Below are 22,377 nucleotides of genomic sequence, written 5' to 3' on the forward strand. Positions count from 1 at the left end.
ATACATACAGTCGTGCCTCACTTAATGACTGCCTCGCTTAACGAGGAAATCGCTATACGATTATGTTTTTGTGATCACTTTTGCGATTGCAAAACGATGATTTAAATGGGGGTTTTTCGTTTAACTATGACCGGTTCCCTGCTTCGGGAACAGATTTTCGCTTTACGACGTCGGGTTTCAAAATGGCCACCGGCTGAAGAAAATGGCCCCCTGCTGTTCTCTAGGATGGATTCCTCGCTTTACAGGCACCGAAAATGGCCGCCATATGGAGGATCTTCGCAGGTATTCAGCCCATTGGAACACATTGAACAGTTTTCAATGCATTTCAATGGTTTTTTTTTTCGTTTCGTTTGACAATGTTTTCTCTCTACAGCGATTTCGCTGGAACGAATTAACATCATCAAGCGAGGCACCACTGTATACTACGCTTGGTTAAGAGTGTAGGACAGAATTTTATTTATTTTATTATTTCAAATAAGCACTCTCTGGGTGGTTCACAACGTAATCATACATAATCAGCATAATGCTGTAAGCTGCCTTGGGCCTTTTTAAAGGAGAAAGGTGGGGTAAAATATTTTAAATAAATGCAGTCACTGTAAAGAATAATACAGTTCAATAAACAAATGCATACCATCCAAAACAATACAATCAATACTTCAGAAAGAATAAAACAATACAATCAATAAAACTGCTGAACTAGCTAAACCTATCTGTGGATAAATCAACAGATGATGACGTTCAGGAACAACTAGGCCTGATTTGCATACCAGTGATGTTGTTCTTTGCCTTGAAGTGGGATACAAACATTGACAGTTGTGTTACTAACATTGGCTACAGAATTCCAAAAGGCTGGTTAACGTAAGCATCCTAGTTATGAGGAGATCGGTTACTAGAGATATAAACTTAATAATAATAATAATAATAATAATAATAATAATAATAATAATAATAATAATAATAATAATAATAATAATAATAATAATAATAATAATAATAATAATAATAATAATAATAAAATCATTTTTTCTGGGGAAAAACCCTATATTTTCCCTGGGGGGAGGTTTTCTTGGAAATAATGGAATTTTTTTTGGAAAGTTTACATCTCTACCAGTTAGGCATGTCAGTTACGGATGGACTGTCATGTCTTCTGAGCTCAGGGTGTTAAAAATGATGGTTTCCCTCTTAACCCCAGAGCATCTGTTCCAGGTGAAGGGAGATCTGACCTGGGTCGGGCAAAAGGATCCGTGTTGTTGTTTTTTGTCTGAAGGTGGTGGAGCGTTTCCCCCTCTCCGTGTGCACGCACACACATGTAGCCATAGGACCCACAGCAAATGCTGATTGACAGAATCATGGAATTGTGGAGTTGGAAGGAGCGTATAAGGCCGTCGAGTCCCACCCTCTGTTCAACACAGTCATCTCAATCAATGTTCAACATGAGACTGCAAGAAAGGCCAAGGTGCATCAAACCAAAGGATGATGGCTGTTCAGGGTCCATTTTTCCCATGGTGGCTAAATAGATCCTTTGGTGGAAGAGTTTACTGGCTGAGTCCTAATGTCGTCAGCTACCTCGCGTCCCCTCGTTGGGAGGAAGGAGACCTATAAATGATACCAAACAAAATAAATAAATAAATACAGTTGCTTCCCAGCAAATAATCCTGGAAGCAGAGTTTCAGAAGATTCCTTTTCTTTTCCTTTCCTTTTCTTGGAAGTGTTAACGCATCCGTTGGTGGACCGCTATCCCTCCCGTCTTGTGGAATCCCTAGTTTGCTCGGTTTACTTAGCAAAGTCTTCTGGAGAGCTCGGACTTCCATGGCGGTCTTCCTTGAGCCGATTGCGGGATTCCCTCGAATGGGGCCAGGATGCAAGGATGCAAGCCCGCTCCTCAGACTCCCAAAAGGATGTGCTGTCCCTGAAACACGTTCCCTACACTTCCAGACACGATCCCCCCTAATACCGCACAGCAGGTATACGTGTAGGGCTGCCTGTTTGGGTCATGCCGTTGGGAGCCATTTTTGTTGACGCAGATTGGGGTGCAGCTTTTGAATGGGCAACTTCTTCTTTTTTTGAATGCAACTTCTTTTGTAAGTTGGACAAGTAATGACAAGAAGATCACCAGGGGTTGGGGTGGGGTAACTAGGGTTGGTCCAGATATTTTCTGCAGTTAAACAAACTGGCAGGCTGGCGATCAGGACGGGGCTAGAAGTGTCTGTTTCTCATCGGGATGTTCTGTGTCCTGTACAGGCTATGACACTGTCCTGCTTAGGAACCCTTTTGGACCCATTTCACAAGAACTTGCAATATATCTTGCAAGATCTGTCAGATCCGCAGAATGTCAGTAGTTTGTCGATGAGGAGAGTTTGTCCCACCTTCGTACACGTGTCGCTATTTTTATATCTTACACCCCCAAGAAGGCATGTCATGCTTGCAGAAAGATACGGGGGTGGCTGCCGAGTGGATTTTTAGTAAGTGTGGTGGAAATCCTGCTTCCTACAGGAACAATTTCTGTGTTCCATCCGTGGTATTTATACCACTAGCTGAACGAGTGTCCTGGTTTGTCTCTCATAAAGTAATGCTGTTCAGAATCTTATCTGAAACACAGTGTTGCTTAAAACGCCATCTTTTGAATTATAAAATTGATTCGTTTGAAATATGGTGCTGGAGAAGAGCTTTGTGGATGCCCTGGACTGCCAGAAAGGATCCAAGTTAAACAGATTTCAATAGGACCTGCTAGCCTTACGTCCTGTTGCAAATTGTGAAATGTCATAGTGAGGTTTCTCCCAAAGGAGAGGATCTAAATAAACAAACTGTTTGGTGCTCCAGAGTTTTAGGTTCTTGGCTTACTTTTACAGAGTCATAAAATTTCTCCCCGAGCATTAAATCTGCTTTCCCTGGAGAAGACGATTTAGAAACTTCATCCCTGTAAAGACGGAGGCTTGTAATTAACGAGGTCTTGGCTTCTCATCTTGGACATTAAGGGAAATCAAATGCCTTGTGAGAAATGGAAGCGGTTTCTATGGTGAGAGTAAATTAGGCTCCTGTGCCTGGTGCTCTAGGCGGTGACGATGTGCTCGTTAGATAGCTGAGCCCCCCCCCCCAGCACCAAGGGGAGTTGAGGAGGAAAGGATGATGACAGCCAGAGATAAGAATTTGGACTGCCTCTTTCCCCTGGCTGCATCTTGTGTACAGCTTGAGTCTTAACGAGACCCCATATACTTGGCATGTGAAATCTTGATTTCTAGGGTTGAATCTAGTCCTCCTCGGCTACCCTTCCAGTTCCCGCATAGCCACCCCACTCTTCTCTAGACACATTCATTTGGTAATTTCCCAGATTTTGCATGGCTATTTTCCCCCAAACCCTGAGCCATTGATATGCCTCTCTTAAGGCTTCCCTGCTAGCGAAATTAGTAATACAGTGGTGCCTCGCTTAACGGGCGCTCAGTTTAGTGATGAAATCGCTTAGCAATGACTTTTTTGGAGCGTTTTTATGCTTTGTTTAGCGATGGTCCCTATGGGCGATTTTCGCTTAGCGATGGTTGGGACCATGCTTCGCATAGCGATTAAATTTTGGGTCCCCTGTTTCGCTTAACGATGGTTTAAACAGCCTCATGTTTGCTGTGTTTTAAATGTTTTTCTGTTATTTATAAAGTTAAAGTTTACTGTTTAAAATGTTTGAAATCATAAAGTGCACTTAATAAACCCTTTGTTAACCAATTTTGACTTTGTTCTGACTCTTTTTTAAATTGTTGTTGTATTTTTCCCCCATTGAGATGCATTGAATAGGTTTCAATGCATTTCAGTTGGGGAACCGCGTTTCGCTTAGCGATGTTTCCTAAGGCGATTTTCGCTTAAGGATGGCAATTCGTACCTATTGGAATGGATTATCCGGTTTTCAATGCATTTCAATGGGAAACCGCGTTTCGCTTAGCGATGAAATCCCTTAGCAGCGATTTTTTCAGAATGAATTAACATCGCTAAGCGAGGCGCCACTGTATTTAATCTAAAACATTCCGGCTCCTCAGTTCAACCGGACAAAGAATGCTGCTATTCAAGTCAGAGGAACAGACTAGCTTGTGTGTTCTATCATAAGTTGGCAACCAAAATCTAAGCAACCAGGAGGCAGGGGAAGTGGCTGGGAGGCCCCCCTCACCCATGATGTCAGAGAGGAACATTTTCATGCAGGTCCAATTTAATAACTACCTTCCGTCAAGTGGATTCCAACTTTCTGGCAACCCCAAATCTAGGATTTTCTAGATCTGGAATACTCAGAACTGATGTACTGTACTTTTCTTCTGGGGAGGCTCTGGGACTGTGTCGCTTGCCCAAGACTACATCGGCCAGCTCATCTCCTACCAGACGGAGTGGGAATCAAGTTGCTGACCCCTGACTCAGCAACCGGCTGCTCCAGGTCACCGAGCTATCCATCCCTCTTTATCAGTAAGAAAACACAAGTGAATCTTCCTGGAAAGCTTGCATTAATATTTTTTCCTTAACCAAAAAGGGGCAGATGCATATGGTGGTTAAAGAATGCCAGTGTTGCATCCAGAATGCCGGAGTTGCCACCCCCTGAACAGTGTTTGATCCCCGAGTGATGAAACTGTCTAGGCAGTTCTGTGGCTGGAGGAAGGAGGGACAGAGGACCTGAGCAGCCATGTCAGGCTTTGCTGGTGTGTGTTTCCTGCCCTTAAGGGGAGAGGATTACAATTTCTGTGAAAGATCGAGGTCAGGTTTGGTCTGGGAGGTTGGCCGTGGAGCCCAGCCAAAGGCTAAAACCGTCGTGGCCACAGGGCTGCGGACTTAACCGAGAGGCCGCGGACATCTGGACGTCACGTTCGGCTAGGAGACAGAGAAAGTGGCTTTGGGCGCGTACGCTCTTGGAATCTCCCCGCGAGTCCAGCCAGGGTTTGGTGGATTCTGGGTGTTGCAGTCCGTGCTGTTTTGGGGGAGTTTGGGTATTGTAACCCCCACAACTTCCACATGCCCAGTTTGCAGGCCAAGTTTGAAGAGGGTGAAACTCGGCGAAAGAGCTGGCTGTGTAGCATCCGTGAGGATTGCAAAAAGACAATAATTGCAGTTCCCTTGGTGTCCCTGCATGCGTACCAGAGAAGGAATGTTCTGACTGTAATTGGAGAACCATGACCTCACTGAGTAACCCTGATCTACTCACTTCCCCTTGAGCCTGTTGTTTGCACCAAACGTTCCTTTGGCTCCTTCCTTTTCCCCTGGGCCAGTCCATTTCCCTTGCAGTGGGAAAAAAAGCGTCCACTGTCCAAGGCATTGCCAGCTGCATAACGTCTGGTCTGTTTCCCAGTGAAAAGTTCTGCTTTGAACTTTTCCTGTCCCGAAGGCAGGCTGGGCAGTACGCAGCTTCGAGACCACATAACGGCCTTTGCTGGGACCACTGTGTGTGTGTGTGTTGGTGGGCACAAAATTGACTTCTACACCTTTTAAAGTTGCCCGCCCCAGCCTGAGGGACTTTGGGGGGGGGCAAACATTCTCAACCAAACATCCTTGCGCGAGCCTTACATTTCTGGGCACATCTGCCAAAGGAAGTGAAGTGGGCGAGGCGTCCCTGCTTGGTGGTGGCCCCTTTTATTTGTGCATGTGTCAGAAATTTAGTTAATATAAAACAGGACCCAAGACAGAATTCAGGTGGGAAATAGCTTTCTTTCTTTCTTCTTGTCAAAGTATTGCACAATTCAGAATCGGGGACATTCACAAAAAAGAGGCAAAACATCACGATATAATATAATATAATATAATATAATATAATATAATATAATATAATATAATATAATATAATATAATATAATATAATATAATATAATATAATAATATAGTAATTCTGCTGCTGCAGCTACCCACCCCACTTTGGACCTGTTATTATACTTTAACACTGTCTTTTTGTCTAAATACAGTTCATAATTAGAGATTTGCACGAACCGCCAGTTTGGGAATTCATGCTGGTTCGTTTAGCAGCCAAACACCTGTTTGGCGCTTCAAAGCCCCACCTCCCCTGGCGGGGTGCCCACTCAGAGGCCATGCCTGAAGGAGGCGGGACAGGGAAGCCGGGCTGCTGCCTCTTGAGTGGGTGCCCACCAGAGGGGGCGGGGCTTTGAAGAACCAAACACACGTTCAGCCGATAAACGAATCAGCACGAACCAACGAACCAGAAGTTCATGCTCATTTCTATTCATTGCCTGGAAAGCATACAGGTAGCCATGAAAATATTGCTCAGCCACCCCTCGGCATAGGTTTGACTATATTTTAAGCCCTCCCATGATATGTCTGAGGGGATTAGGAAGGTGAGGTAGAAATCCTGAAGTAAAAAATTAAAAGGAAATCAATATTTTGGAAAGCTTTCCCCGGTAGGACTGCACCCACGTTCCGTCGGCATTAAGTACTGTATCAGCTTGTGCTTTTTCACAAGCAGAGCAAAATTCTGCCTCTAACAGCCGGGACTGACTAGTTCCCTTCCGACAATTATGGTGATTATTATTTTGCTGTGTGTCAAAACAGTTTTAATACTGTGCAGTTATTCATTAATTTATGTATGCATACTGCTGTTTATCTTCTGCTTGATTAGCCGAGCGACGGGGTCTGAAGGTGGGTTGTGTATCAACAAATCATAGCAGGGAGATAAAATTAGAATTTGAAAAATGCAGGACGTCTGCAAAACGAAACAACCGAGGGCCCCTTGGCCCCAAATCCAGGTGCTATTCCAAATTGAGTAGGCCCATAGAATCAGGAAAGTTGGCAGTTATGTAAATCCCATTGAATCCATAGAGCTGATTCGGGCAGAATCTAGCTTGTGTCTGAAATAGAGCCATTGGAATCAATGGGGCTTAATGTTAGTTGGGACTAGCAAGTTTTGTTCATTTCAGTGGGTCTACAGAGAGCCAGAATGCTGTCTTATTTATGACGTTGGATTAAGGGTTGGGAAAAAAAATGGGTTCAGATCTTCACTTGGCTGTAAAAGTTACGGAATGTCACACACATTCTCTCGGTGATCTACCTTACAGGGATGTTGGACAAATAAAGTAGGGGAGAGGAGAGCCGTCTACACCAGTGGCTGCCAAACTTGGGTGACGCAGGTGATGTTCTTGGACTGCAACTCCCAGATACCCCAGATAGCACAGTTGCTGGTGAAGGCTTCTGGGAATTGCATTCCAAGAACACCTGGCTTATCCAAAGCTAGGAATCACTGATCTCCACCATCATGAGAAAAGCGGCATACGAATCAAACGAACAAACAGTGGGGTATAAATTTAACTAGCAGATAAATTTTCTAACTTTTGATCCCTCTAACAGTGGCATTAAAATTGAACTTCATGCGAAGCCTACAGATCTAAGCGACAATACAGTGGTGCCTCGAATTATGAACTTAATTGGTTCCAGAACTCCGGTCGTAGCTCGAAATGGCCGTATGTCAGGACGTTCGTAAGTCGAGGCGCCCCTGTACAACTGTTTGGAGTCTCAAGGTTCCTCACTGCCCTGTTTTCGTTTCATTTTGCTGCTGCAGGGGGTCTGAGACACTTGACCCTTTGGAAAGTGAGCAGGCCATCAAAATAACAGAAAAACAGCAGAAGCGGAGCCCAGCGAGATAATTTAACGTTCTTGAGAGGCTCTGAAAGAACCAGACAGAGAACGGCCTCCGCTGCAGAAGGACAGGCCAGGAAGTGGGTGCTTCCAAAGCCCTTGTTCTGATGCTACTCCGACTGACATCTAAAATAAACGATTGATTTAAAAACAAAGATACGCATGGGCAGAGGAGGGAGAGTGAGAGCCAGCCACGATGCTGAGTCATCATGACACAGCTGAAGGCTCTGTCTGTCATTGGGAGCAGTGAGCAGAAAGAGAGAGTGTGTGTGCTCCCGCGATTGAGCTGCTGGATAGCTCAGTGGTTTAGGTCTCTGGCTGCAGAGCTAGAGGTCAGGAGTTTGAATCCACCCCTCCTTGGCAAGGGCTGGACCTTCACAGTCGTCAGGTCTAAGCCAGCTCTTGTGTTCTGCCCACCTTGTACGAGACTCCTTCTGACCTCTGTTCACAGCTTGGGAGTCTCTTTCTTGAACGACAGCTCCCGGAAATACAGGCACGGACGTTCTACCTTGCAGCGGCATTGTAGTTCTCCAGTAAATGGCGCCAGATTTTTTGGCCTCCTGATGGGTCAGCTTGGCTGGGACAAAAACATTGCAAAGGGGCGGAAAAGCAGTTTGGCGAGGTGTAGTGGTGGTCTTCTAGCTGCTTTTGTTGAACCCACCAACCAAGCTCTGCATGGTGAATGATTGAAATCATTTGCATCTGGGCAAAGGGGCGATGCTTCAGGGAGCCTGTGCAGCTGGACTTATTTTGCAGAAAATCTGCTGCGAAACAGGACAGTGGAGGGCTGGTGGATTCTGGGAGTTGTAGTCCATCCAGAACAAGAACGCTTCTGATCTGGGATGCAGAGGATAACGCGACGGACTGCACAAGACGATGTGAATCGATACCGTGGAGCCATAAATGGGGATTACTCATGGAAAATTCATGGAAACTGATGTGAGTGCATGGACAAGTTAAAACGTGTGTGGCCGCGTTTTCTGCGGCAGATCAGACAAGGTGACCTTGGCGGCTGCAAAACCTGGCCGGTTGTGTAAGAATGAACTGTGTCTCATACACCGGAGGAGGCTCTGCAGGAACGCGGACGGGCTTGACTTTGGTTCCAGGGTGTCATCGTTTTGCTCTTTCACTTTGGTCTGAATGCTTCCAGCCAGTGGAGACTTGGCGGCCAAGATCCTGTTGCTTAGTGTAGCGAATTGCACCAGAGTCATCCCATGGAATGAGTGGGGATTTGATGTGTCACCGTTACAAGTCCTCTCGGTTTCAGTGGGCCTCCCCTAGGTGTAATGGGCATTTGCATAGTAAGTCACAACCGGAGTAGGCTCAGTGGAATCAGTGGGACTTTACGGAGGAGCTGACTCGCTGGAAACTCCATTGATTCAGTGGGTCTATGGCAGTGTGATGTACCACACTAAGCAAAGGCATCTTGGCCGTGGAAATGTGACGTGTTCTCACCAGTGGCGCTAGGTTCTGTTGACCGGCATGTGGCATCTTCTCTGTTTGCTGCTGCATCATCATCCAGGTTTACCTTGCTCGTGCATACCTATTGCATGCCATTTTGGCTTAGAGTGATGTAGCAGAACCAGAGCGCTCAAGGGGGTTGCAACCCATGGATTTTTCAAATAGCAGGGTCTGTGATGTCAAAAACTAAAAGAAAGTGTGGTGCTTATATATCGCCTGCAGCGCTGAAAGTTCTCTCTGGGCAGTACAGTTTAATTATTCAGGCTACACATTGCGCCCACCCACCCAGTGAGCTGGATTCTCAATTTAGGGAAGGGCGGAAGGATGCGTCAATCTCGAGTCCCCTACCTGAGCCCATCTAAATTGAATTCACGTTGTGAGCAGAGCCTTGACTGCAGTATTGCAGTTTTACCGTTACACCAAAAGGCTTCTCCGCCACCCACCCACCCAGCTTCTCTGTCCCCTATGCATTTAGCTGCGGTCTATGCACTGCAGAGAGAAATTGATTTTTTTTCAGGAACAGCATATTATTGCAAACTATTCCCAATGCAAATTATTTGAGGGTGTTTTGTTTTGAACAGGCAACAAATTGATTTTTGTTCCAGGGGCCGTGGGTGGAGTATGGGACCTGCTTTCAAAACTGCCCATATCGTGTCAGATATTAGACGGTGAGTCCTTTGGGGCAGACATCAGCCCCCTCTTTGTATTTGCAAACTCGCCCTGCAGAGATGAATAGCATGATCGAGAATTCATCTCGTTCTGGTACGGAGTTTTGCTGCCACTGCACAGAGGTGCTTTGGGAAAGGGGTCCAGTATAGGAAAGAAGTTCCCTAATGCTGTTGGAAACGTGGAAGATCATGCCCTAGGAAAAAAAGGGTGGTCCTTTAAAACCAGGGTGGGAAAATTCCGGATGCCGAGAGCCACACCAGCCCCCTCCAAAGGAAACTGGCAGTGATGTCTAGAAGTTTGTTTGTAATTCAACTGGGCTTAGTTTTTAAGATGGCAATCATATCCCTTAGAGGGGCAACTTGCCAGTTTCTTGGTGGGGGTGGGAAGCAAGACTCATTTGGCGGCACGCAGGGGAATTTAGCTCTTTCCCAAAGTGGCTTTAACTGCTGAGCAGCACTGCCTTGTCCTCATCAGCCTGCATTCCGATCCGAGCTCCATTTTTCCACGTCCCCTTTCCAGCCTGCCGAAAGAAGCCCTTTTCCTGTTCATTTTTATTATTAGTTTGCGTGCCTCGGTAATAAACAGCCTTTTCTAAAGAGCCCGTTTTTTTAAAAAAAATGTTTAGTTTCTATCTGATAAGGAGAGGTCTGGATTTCAGAGAGGAAGAGATAGAAGGAGAGGACCTGCCTGCCCAGCCGAGCTTGGGTTTTTAAAAAATTTGTTTGTTTGCTTTTTTTCTTTTTTCCAGAACAATGTCCCGATTTTCTTATTTTTAATGAGTTTTCCTTGCCCTAAAAACCTTTACGTCCTGCAATAATGCAGGCTTTACAAGAATTCCAGCTTAGGATTTCAGTAGGGTATTCTCGAACAAGGTTGCCACTGGAGAACTGGGCTGAAATCCAGCCTGACATTGTTCCTTCTCACACGCTGTACCGAAAAAATGTGTGCAGCTATGCGCACACATCCTTTGGCCACGGGGAGGGTGTTTTCCCTGATCTTTACTGAGAAAATAGTAACCGAAAGTTCCCCAGTGACTCGCATGAGACAGCTTAGATCTTCCTCAAATGAGTGGTGAAATGAACCACCGTTTGCCAAGTCAGCAAATAGAAAATGAGACGTTTTTACCATTTTAAGGAGTTCAGTTGTTTGGACACACAGCAAAATAATAATCACCATAATTATCAATGGGGGAAACAAGCCAGCCATTACAGTTTGGGAAAAATCCTGCATGAAGAGACATGTCGTAAACATTTCGCTGATACTAAGTGCCATGTCAACAAGACGATGGGATGGCATACGGAACAAAGGGAATATTTGCATTCCTTTCCTCGCATTTTGGCAGACACTTACAATGTTGATCTAAGGTGTTTTTAATTTCCATTTTAGTGTCATGTGTGAGTTTAGATGAATCATTTGTGATTTTGCAAACCTTGTGAAATTTTTTTAAAAAATCTGAGCCAATGTGGGCAGAGTGTCGGACATGGGGATCTGGGTTTAAGTCTCCGCTTGCTTATGGAAACTCACTCAGGTGTAGGATGATAAAACCAACCCCATTGACTTCTCATGGATTTCAAAAGCTTTTTTAGGCTGTTGTAAAACAGCAAAAATTTGTGACTTTAGATCTGTGATTTTTAGATGCTTGTAATTGATTTTTATTTCAACCGTGTTCTAGATTTTTAGCTGTCATCATCTCTTCTGAGAGAGGACAGGAAATAAAGCCAATCCATCATAATTGTTGTCTTAATAATCTTCTTCTTCTTCTTCTTCTTCTTCTTCTTCTTCTTCTTCTTCTTCTTCTTCTTCTTCTTCCCATTATTATTCTTATTATTCTTATTATTCTTATTCTTATTCTTATTATTCTTCTTCTTCTTCTTCTTATTATTATTATTATTATTATTGCACGTTTAATCTGGTGCAAGCTTTCGTAGACTTGAGGCCCCATCACATCTGACCAAAGCAGGCTGCTGTCCGCGAATGCTCCAGCCTGTTGGCCATTGGAAATTAGTAATTTTCTGAGGTTTGCAGGAGAATTTTGTGGCTCGACTGGAGCGATGGCACCAGCCAGAGACACAGCAGGCATCCGGAGGCGCTTGGTGTGGGAGCCTGGAAGGTGGAAGGGAAGGAAATTCGGGGTAAGAGGCTTGAGAGAGTTGGTCTGTCACTGGTCATCCAAACTTATGTCGCTCTCTGTGCTTTGGCAAGGTGGGAGCAGAAGCGTTTGGACTGAAGGGACATGTCTATTGAAAGAGGTTGTGGGCATGATTTTTTTTTTTACTCCTTGAGCTAGTGGTACCAAGAGAAAATCACCCGTATATCCCACTTCGTAGGCAGAGCCGGCCCTACCTTTGGTTAGAGTGAGGCGGCCCCTGCAAGTAGCCGATGTTGGCTGATATGTAAAGATGTCAAATGGTTAGTTCTTCTGTTTCTTAGTGCTGCGTTTTTTTCCTGTAAAAGGAGGGGGAGGCGAGAAACTTTTGCCAGATTTTCTGCCTCAGATGCCAAAGTGATTTGGCTGGCTGAAAAGTACAGCGTGTGCTTTGACTTTGGCAGTCCGCGGGACACCCTTTGCTGTCTGGCCCCAGGTAGCGAAAGGTCCGGTGTGAGCCTTCATAGATTCCAGGATCCCAACTCGACTTTCCATAAAAGTCATTTGGGTAGAGGGAGGGCAGACGTGGCTGATGTAAGAGTGAAAAGGCTAACACGAAAATGCTTCTTCTTCTTCTCCTTCTCTCTCTTTTTCTTTCTTGAGGATGATTCCTTTTCATGCAGGAAAATCTTGCAGGACTCGCCCAGATAAGGATTATCCTCCTCGGCGAAGCATAAAAAATGTAATTAACGAGAAAGTGCGGTGCCGAACGTTCAAGAATGCAAAACTTAAAAATAGGTCAGTGTATCACTGCTGAGGGTGCCTTACGAGTATCTTTAAGTTTTTCATTTTCCTTTCTCTCCCCCTCCCCTTTTAAACAATAATCGGATTTCTTATAGAAACCCTGGGACATGTAATTAAAGGAGATAACGTGGTGGAATTGGAGGCTGGGGAGAAAATGCTGTTCGAGATCTTTTTGCTCAAGCATTACCGCCTTCACCCTCTAGATGACTCTTGGCGGCAGGGTGAAGGAATCAGGAAGAGTTGCAGGGGTGTGTGTGTGGAAAAACAGGCAAACAATCTTATCTGCAGAGCCGTGTGCCCTTGCTGCCCGTTCGGGGCAGTTTTGAAGTTGACTGCAAGGCTGCCGAGGTATTTTCTGAAGCCGAAAGTCACAGTTGCTTCAACAAGGCGAATGAGTCTGCAAGAGGAGAGGCACTGTAGCATGCAGAAAAATACCCCACGATTGTTAATTGTCTCAAACTCTAGGTCCGTCTGATTAAATGTGGATGGCGGGGGATTGAAACCAGGCTCCTCCACATGCCGAAGGGGTGGGTTGCCCTGGGTGATGCAGGCAACGTGTCCCCAGCAACCTGTTCCTTGAGATCTATCAAGGCTTTGCTCCGTCTTTCTTCAAACTGGAATCTTTTCTAAGATCTTGTGGTCCCCCTCGATGGAGAAAGGGATGGCTCGCCATGCTTAGCTTTCTCCTTGCAATGCAGGTTGTAAACAAACGCTGAAAGGATGGAATTTCCTGCAGGATGGAAATTTGCTTGACTGCCTGAGATGGCTCGCTGTCCAGTTTATGCGGCTTTAAGACTGTTTAGTCTTTTGCCCATTTCTCTTCTTCCATGGGCCCCCTTTGCTGGACAGCTGTTTTCTGAAGGCTGCGTTGCTTTCTTCTCAGCCTTCACCTGCCTCACACCCTATAACGAACGCATTGGGAATTGAGTTTTGTGCAGTGAATCCGGAACTTGGGAAAAATACATTTCTGGGCCACTGTTTCCAGCATCGTCGTGCAGCTGATGAGTTCTGGGAAGGGTGTTTTCAAAACTAGCTCTTCTCTTCTGCGAATGGAGCCATCCTCTCAGACATTGTTGTGCCCTAGGTCTGTTTGTCTACCCATCCCAGGATGCTTGACTCAACCTTCAAACAGCCTCGTCCTCCTCCATATGAGGAGGGCTAGTACTTGCCTGAAACCCAGCCCGCATATCCAGTTGTCAGGGGTGATGAGAGCTATAGTCTGCCTTCCCAAAATGGCTGAAGGAAACTCTCTGGGAACTTGGGAACAGAAGGAGAGAATCTCCTCTCCTTTCCGGAAGTTACTTGCTAGGTGATTCTTTGAATGGGATTCAACCTGGAACCTTCTACATGCCCTGTTGCTGAACTGTAGGCCGTCTTCAATTGTTATAGCTCCAGAATCAGGAGCTCCAGAATCAGGGTCCTCAAGCATTGTCCTTCATGATATCTTGGCCTATAACCCCGGGGATTGAGAGCGGAAGTCAGAAACACCTGAACAGCTGTTAAGGAAAGCCGAAATAGCAGCCCAGCATCTTCTGGTTGATGGGACGGGACGGTCCCCTTCATCTGGAAGCATCTTGAGCTTCCCTTCCTTTGGTGGCCTGCTCCTAATGAGAGTGGACTCTTCACATCCCTCCATGCTTTTGACATCCCCGGCAGCCTTTCTTGAAGGTTTGTGGGAGGGACAGTAAGGGAAGCTCAGCTCTTTCCGCTGACAAGGCATCCCCAAGAAAACAAAAGTGTTTCTTACTTTTTCTGAGCCTCCAAAGGTCTACCTTAAATGAAAAGAATTGCTTCGGGGAGTGTGTGGAGGGATGGAGGGAGCGGCCTAGGTACAGAATGTTCCTGCAGAAAATATCCCAAGTGTCTGCTGTCTAATCAGCCCTACATCGTGTTTACTTTAATATAATAGTGCCTTTGGTTTAAGACAAGAATGTGTTCTTAATCTGCTTGAGAGCAGAGGAAGGAGAGGGAAGATAATTCTAGATATTGTACATAGGCTCTGTCTAATAGGTGGACATTGTTTTGAAGCATTTACTGAGCAACCAAAGCACCCACCTTGTGTGTTTTGGATGCTCAGATTTTCTGGGCCACATCTATTTACTAATTTTTCTCTTCTCCCCCCCCTTTTTTTTTAACTTGTTCAATTTCTGGATGATGCAATCATAAATTCGATCCAGGGACTGCAGCAGCGAAAGAGTTACATTTGGCTACATTGTTTCATATTTGTAATCCACTGAACTTGAAATGGAATCTGTCCATAGATGTAAATTGCGCCCCCCCCCCTCGTTAAATTACAACAGCCTGGAGAGGTAGGTTGTAAAATTTACTGCTGAGGATGGGCTTGAACTGCTGTCTCCCTGGCTCACGTGTCATGTAGGATCTGGGCAAAATAAGGACAAGATCTGGTTTCTAAATGCTTATGAGCGATTGGTTGAGCTGCTGTGATGTCATAGAAGCCTCCAAATAAGAGATGGTGTATAAGTGTGTCTGTTTTGACTGGCATTGGGCTATCAGAAGTAAGAAAAAGAGGCCAGAATCCTGTTGGGTTAGGTCAGTGGTTTCTGGCTTTAGGTTCTCAGACATATTTGGACTGCAACTCCCAGGAGCCTTCACCACAACTTGTGTTGGCAAAGGCTTCTGGGAGTTGCGGTCCAGGAACATCCGGGAACCCAAGGTTGCGAACCACTGGTGAACATGGGAGGGTTCTTTACAAGGGTGGCGCTCTCTGTTTTGCCAGCTGTCTGTCACAACATCTGGCTCGTGCAATTGATCACAAGGTCAAGCAATGGACAGCTGGCAAAATGCAAAATAAATAAAAAAGGGAAAAAAATAAAACCCTCAAAACCTGCTTGTGCAATTGTCCATCTGTGCATGGTAGAATCCAGCCAGCATAAATATCAAGTTAAGATTTTAGAATTGCTGTTCTGTTTATGATAAACCCTTGTTTCTTTCTTAACTTCCTTTCCTTTTTTCAGTGGTTCTTAGCCATTTAGTAACGTCCCGTGGTCTTCGCTTTGGTGTGGGCCAAGCTGGGAGCTTTTCCTCCAAAAGCCTGCTTGTACCTCTCCCAAACCCTCTCCCAAACCACTTTGGCGGGTTCAGGGGGTCAGCTTCATGCCCTGGATCGCTCAGTTGCCCACATGCTTTCGCTCTCCCCAATTTTAAAACGCTGGCCTAGTTTTCTGCAAAATATGTTTACCGCAGCTCTTGGCGGCTAGCCTTGGGAATGCACACATTTCCCAAGTATCGTGTTTTTCTCTAGAGGAGCCTCTGGAGGGGTGGAGTGGATTTCTGTTTTGGCATTAGTTGGTTGGTTTCCATCCCTATACCGCCCCGCTGGCTGTTGTGCCCCTCGTTGGGTTCAGGCGGCTGAATCGCCATTCAGCAAATTAAATCGTCCTTTTGGACAAGGGGCCAGCTCATGACAATAAAAAGCCAGAGTCACCCCTCCTGCTTCTTGTTGCTGTCTGCGAGATCTACACGGGCCTTTTGTTCATGCGCCGTAAAACAAGCACGCCGGTCACACGCCGGTGCCCTGGTGGCCAAATGGCTTGAATAGGGAAGACTTCCCGAAAAGTGCAGGGGACAATGTCGTTGCCCTTGTGGCTGCGTCGCATTGTTCTGTGACCCGGGTCAGCGTGGATCCGTCTTGGTAGGCCTCGCTGGCGCGCCCAGAGATGTGAGTTTGGTGAACATCCCCAGAGTGTGTGCTTGAAAGGGGATTAGTGGCGGGGGGGGGGGAACTAAGCGGGATTTGACTGCCGAAGGTACCGGCTCCTTTCCTGTCCTTGCATCACCTCCGGGCCCTTTTTTTGCAGACTCATCCCACCAGCGGCATCTTTGATGGATGATGACCTTTGGCGCTCCCGCTCAGTTTTGCTCCGTTGACTGACCGCGGGGGGGGGGGGGTTGAGTCGGCTTTCTGTTACCTGTTTATTCACTGCCTGTAATAATGGACCACTGTCGTTTTGCTTCAGGGAAACACCTTGGTCCAATTGTTGAGGTCCTGCTTGTGCTAAAATGTGTTTTGGTTTTATTTGTGTTTTTTTTAAAATATATCCTTCCTTTCCATACAGCCCTTGTTCTGACCACACGAGCAGATTGGTAGAGCCTTTGATTTGATCCTGCCTGCCTCTTCTGTTCTAACTTGCTAGTAACCTAGCTCATTCATTCATTCATTCATTCATTCATTCATTCATTCATTCATTCATTCATTCATTTCATCCTGCGTTTCTCCCCTAGTGGGGGATCCTAACCTTCCATATTTTTACTTCCTTACTTTTGAACATTTATACCCCACCATTTTCTAAAATATGCAAAGTAATTTTGAGGTTTCTTTTTTCTTGTTCTTTTTCCCTCCTCTTCCAAATATACCTTCATAAAAGCAAAAGGTGGTGGCAAATCCTCCAGGAAAGATCCAGGTCTGTCCTTCTGCAGTCGTGGCTAAGTTATGCTCGTTTGTTTTGGTTTTTTTTCCTCTTATGCAGATGAGAGGCTGTAGTGACTTTTCTCTGAGGGTTCATTGCTGAGGGAAGGAAGGGGTTTATTAATCCTGGAGCTCTGTTCAGATGTCCAAACAACAGGTTGCCAGAAGACGTGGGTGCAGGCGTGGGCTTCCTCGCTTCCAGAGACATGTGTACTACAGAGTCCTCCCCTCGGAGTGGCCGTGTGGCACACCCGTAGAAGAAGGGTCTAGTCATGTCCAACTGAGGGCGAGAATTAAAATCTCACTCCTGCAAATGTATGGCTACCTGGGGTCACCTTACGTGAGATGCCCTCTGGAGGCGGGGGCTGTCACGTGGTACAGTCCCCCTCAAGCACTTGGTCAGGTGTCTCAAGACATGAACAGGCTTTAGTCCTTCAGGATTTGAGCAAAAATTAAGGCTGCAACGGAGTATTCAAAATACTTTGGGTTCAGTGAAAGAGATCTAGAAGTAGGGATAACCCAAGGATGAAAGAACTGGGCATGCTTAGCCTTGAGAAAAGAAGACTGAGAGGAGGTAGGATCGCGCTTCTCAAGTACAGTGGTGCCTCGCACAGCAAGGTTAATCAGTTCTGGATTAACCCTTGCTGTGTGAAAACATCGCTGTACGGATCAAAAAAAATCCATTGGAACGCATTAAACTTAGTTTAATGTGTTCCAATAGCAGCTTTACTCACAGTACAGCGGTGTTTCTCCGATGGCCGGCAGCCATTTTCGTGCCCTCCCCTCGCTTAACGAGGGCATGAAAACGCTGCGCGCGGCCATTTTGGGGCTTCCAGCAGCCATTTTGAAGCCACCAAACAGCTGATTGGCGGGTCACAAAGCGAAGGTCGGTAAGCGAACCGCTTACCGACCTTCGCTCTGCAATTTTGAGCCATAGGGGCCATCGGTGTGCGATTGCATTTGCGATCACTAGAACGGCCCCGTTGTACGGATTCGTCGTTCTATGGTGCACTCGTTGTGCAAGGCACCACTGTACTTGGAAGGTAGTCATACAAAGGAGAGTCAGGATCTGTTCTTGATCATCCCAGAGGGCAGGACACCTAATCGTGGGCTGAAGTGACGGGAAGCCAGATTTCAGCTGAAAAACACTTCTCAACTATTAGAGCTGCACAACAGTGGAATGAATTACCTCAGTGGGAGGCGGTGAGCGTTCCAACACTGGAGGCATTCCAGAAACAGTTGCACAACCATCTGTCAGATCTGCTTTGAGCAGAGGATTGGATTCGATGGCTTTATAGGCCCCTTCCAACTCTGTGTATTGTTGAACCGTCAGCCCAGTTCCAGCATACCTAATGCTGAAGGTTAAGGATTATTGCAATCCATCCATTTCTGGATGGCCACAGATTCTCCATCCCTGGTTTGAAGAACACCCCCCCTCCCCCCAACGTTGATTCATATCACAAGCTTTGGCTAATAATAACCAGGCTGTAAATGTAACACACATCTTTGTTTCCATTGGCAGTGCTTCCAGTTTTGAGGAAAGCTCTTCCTGCCTCGTTTCAAAGCCTCCGAAGGCTTCGGTCGGTTGGGTCGGTGCAGTTCCTAAGAGAATTCCAGTGGGTCCCCACCCATCGGACCGCCTGTGCTGACTTGTTGGTGGGGCTGTGCCCGCTTTGTGCTGAGCTGTTGATTAAGCTGCCAATGCTTACACCTTCTGCTTTGCGCGCATCAGTTGGAGGGAACTGGCTCAGCAGCTCCAAATTCAAATGGGGGAGTTGGTTTGCCAGGGAATTTTATGAAACCCTGGGCTGAAAAGGGCAACGATCTCCCTCTGCACTTCCAAGAACTAGGTAAATACACTTTTGGGGGCAATTCCCAGACCCCTTTCTTCTCTGGACGACTAACTTTTCCTGTTTTTGCTCAGTTCTCACTTGAGCCCATCAACATGTTGAGTTGTTGTGTGCCAACAGTTTAGAAGGACTCTGATCAGTGGCTTCCAAAAGGTCTCATCCTTAACAGCCCTGCTCTCGTCTTGCAAACTCAAGACCACGGCTTCCTTCATTGGAAGGCCAACACATCCCATACTTGGTTTCTCCTCTTTTCCTGCTGCCATTCACTTAAAGATGGGAGCTTTTGAAGGTCAGCTAATTCATAGGGTCATCATAAATTGGAAAGAACTTTACAGTGTGTAACAACAACAGTCTTGAGCTGGTTCAGGTGGATGGAATTGGACAGGGGAACCTGGTTTTATTGATTTGGTGGCCTCTGTCCTTCGGAAGGTCATACTGGGGCCTTCTTTCTTTCTTGATTGTTGGGCTTTGGCGTCCTTCCTTGTTTTCTCTTCTCTTTTATGATGTTGAACACCTGTCGTCTTTTATGTTATTGAACAGGAAGCCCTTAGGAAATGAGGAAGTCGTTCTGGGTTTCCAGGGATATGATATCACACAACCTAGGGACTGGAGGTATGAGATGTTTGTTGATCTTTGAAACCAAAAATCAATTAAAGACACTTCTGATTATTGCAGCTGACCCTGGAATAGAAATAGAGTTGGTGTTTGCTGTGGTTGCGTTCCTTGTTAAAAGTAAGAGATTGTAATGTGGGATTTTCTCTGGACCCAGTGTTTATGTTGACATGTAATCAGCTCTCAATTATAGCCAGGGACGTCATGGGGACAGAGAATTAATGGGGTCATCGGCACCCATCAATGAATGCATACCTGGCCGAGGTGATAGATCCCTTAGTTTGACATTATGTGTCAGTTATTACTAGATAAGGGCACAAGCCAGTTTGTTTATTGGCCGAATAGCAGTTCAGCACTTCAAAGCCCTGCCTCTTCCAGCAGGCGCCTGCTCGGAGGCAATGGCCTGACTTCCCTGCCCTGCCTCCTCTGAGTGCTGCCCCTGAGCGGGCGCCTGCTGGAGGAGGCACAGCTTTGAAGCACTGAACAGTTGTTTGGCCAATAAACAAACCAGCACGAACCCCTGAAGCGGCGATTTGTGGCTGTCTCTAGTTACTGCACTGATTCTTGGTTCAGGAGCGATGGGTGACCGTTTCATTCCAGTTCATTTTTTTAATAAAGATTTGCTAGTTGTCACAAGTTCCTTCATCTTCTGCATGGGAAGAACCCAAAGCTTTAAAAAAATCTCCAGTGGCAGAATCTGAAATCCACAGATTCCGCTATCCGGGCCCAGTTTCTGAGAGCTTAACTTTCACGACCCTTGGTTCGAATCTCTACACATGCAACCAAGATAATGTTGAATCTCAGGGCTAACACTTCTTTTTGCTAAAAAATTTTTCTGGGCAGCCCTCAGCACAGTTAACTGTGCGGACCTGTTGAATTTAAGTACGTTTTTTATTTGTTTGAGTCAGTTCTTGCAGATTTTACCTGTAATTGCCAACTTCCTACGTAGAATGAGAAAACAAAACATTGAACTTTGGGGTGGAGGGAAATTGGATGCAGGAAGATGGCAAAAGAGGCAGGTTTCCTTTCAGGAATTAGAACATTCGGTCAGTTTAGCTTTTGTCCCCGGGATAATCGGTCAGTTTCACTTTTGTCTCTGGGAGAGCTGGTCAGTTTCCCTTTCTCCTTCAACCACTGCATTGACTCCTACTTAAGTTTCCAGATACAATCTGGAGCTCTGATTTTTGTCCTTGGAAGCCAAGAAGGGTTTAAGGCCAAGATGTCTGGAGGGATTTTTGGGGGTGGTGGTGTTTGATCTCATTTTTGCAGAATTTACCTGAAATTGCAGACTTCATACATAGAACAGGGGTGGGGAAACCCTTGAGCATTGAGTTTCCATATCAGCCTGTCGATTGAGATAATCTCTGGAGGGTACGTCGCCTGTCCCAAGAAATGAGAAACCTCTTTGCTTGGGATTTGCGATGCATCTGTTTTTTTTTTTTTTTTCCAGTGGCTGCCCCCTGGTGCAGAGGGTCACATCCAGGGCAGTGCTGGGTTTCCTGGCTAACTGTCTGAGTTGCAGCACATGCTTTGCATGCAGAAGATTTTGGGTACAAGTCCTGGGATGTCACCAGCTCGGGCTAGGAAAGGATCCTGCCCAGCGAGTGACTACTGACGGCCAACATCCAAACTGTGATGTCATTAAGTTTCGTTTCATGGTGTGGGTTTCTCTGGTGGCTGGCTATGGCAAGGCGGGAGATCCCAACCTAAATGGAGCCTGGGCCTGCTTCCATAGGAGACGTTTTTCGCTGGAAAGTTAGCAATGAGAAACAGGGGGGCTGTGGTGTTTCCTTGTGCGAGAAGCAGTTTTGAGATCACGAGCATGCTGTGCCGTTGACAGCATCGTTCTGCCATTAGTCAAGCCTTCTGTGGAAAGAAGTCACTCCGCCCAATGCTAGAGCTGCAGCAGGGACACATCTGGTAGACTGGCTGAAAAAAAGCATCTGTTAATAAGGAGTTAAATATTTTTTTAAAGGGGGGATGTACCTCCTCCTGCCCATTTACCGCTGATTTAAATTTCAGCGTGGCCTGCCTGGTGGAAGGCAGATGGAAACCTCTCAGCTCAGCTTCTGCTAGAGAGCCGGGGGGTTAAGCAAAATGCCCGGTGGACACAGAGCAGTTAATGGGGGGTGAGGCAGAGCGTTGTTGGGTTGTTGCGTTGGCTCTTTCTAGGGAAGGCTATGTTGATTCCCAGCCCGGAACATTTTTCTGTGGAGGAGGGGGATAAACCTCCCATCCGCTTGACGTACATGTACACAAACACTTCCTCTCAAAGATTTACACCATATTGAAGGGGGAAAAAAGACATGGAGGAAAAGGGCAGCCGTGTTTCTCCTTTGTCTGTCCATGTTATCGTTCGTGACATTCTCCCTGTGGCACGCTGCCACCTCCATACGCGCTGTGGGTTTCCAGGAGGGGTGTCGTCGTGAGCGTTGGGTGTCAGGGGCCGTGTGTGTAAAGCCAAAGCAGAAATGCTTCTCGTTTCCCTCTGAAGCTGGCTTGGCCCACCAGCGCCGAGTCTTGGGAGCACTGAGGGAATTTGCGATCCGGGGCCAACGGCGTCGTGTGCCACCGCTCCGTGGCCGCGGCGTGCTGAGCCGGAGCTGGGTCTGGCCTGTGTTGCCGACCCGGAGACACATCGCGGGTGCACCAGGAGGGGCCGTCCGTCCGTCGCAACGCCAGGCGGAGGCATTTTCCGTGCGGTGGGCACAGAAAAAGAGAGAAGGGTGGGGGCGCGAGGCGAGAGAACGAGGGAGAATGCCTGCCAGAATTAGATGAATATGAATCAGTCTTCTTTATTGGATGCTCGCCCAGACTTTCTGCTGCAACGGTACATTTAATTGGTTGCTTCATCCTGTGTGGGAAATGCCCTT

At 46.4% G+C, this 22,377-nt stretch overlaps 1 protein-coding gene across 13 annotated transcripts in view; it reads left to right on the forward strand.

The window, feature by feature from the left end:
• MBNL3 (muscleblind like splicing regulator 3) overlaps positions 1–22,377 on the forward strand; it is an 87,220-nt gene that overhangs the window by 9,552 nt on the left and 55,291 nt on the right. Inside the window, exon 1 of one of the 13 annotated variants that reach the window (XM_072981159.2) lies at positions 6,065–22,334. The exons of 10 other annotated variants lie outside the window; for them this stretch is intronic. The gene's annotated coding sequence lies outside the window, so the exon portion shown is untranslated. Of the gene's footprint in view, positions 1–6,064; positions 22,335–22,377 lie in introns of those variants that run through there. 2 more of the 13 variants (XM_078380717.1, XM_078380719.1) reach the window with 2 other exon arrangements.

This window comes from Pogona vitticeps, chromosome 11 (assembly GCF_051106095.1).
Source record: "Pogona vitticeps strain Pit_001003342236 chromosome 11, PviZW2.1, whole genome shotgun sequence".
NCBI classification, from domain to species: Eukaryota; Metazoa; Chordata; class Lepidosauria; order Squamata; family Agamidae; genus Pogona; species Pogona vitticeps.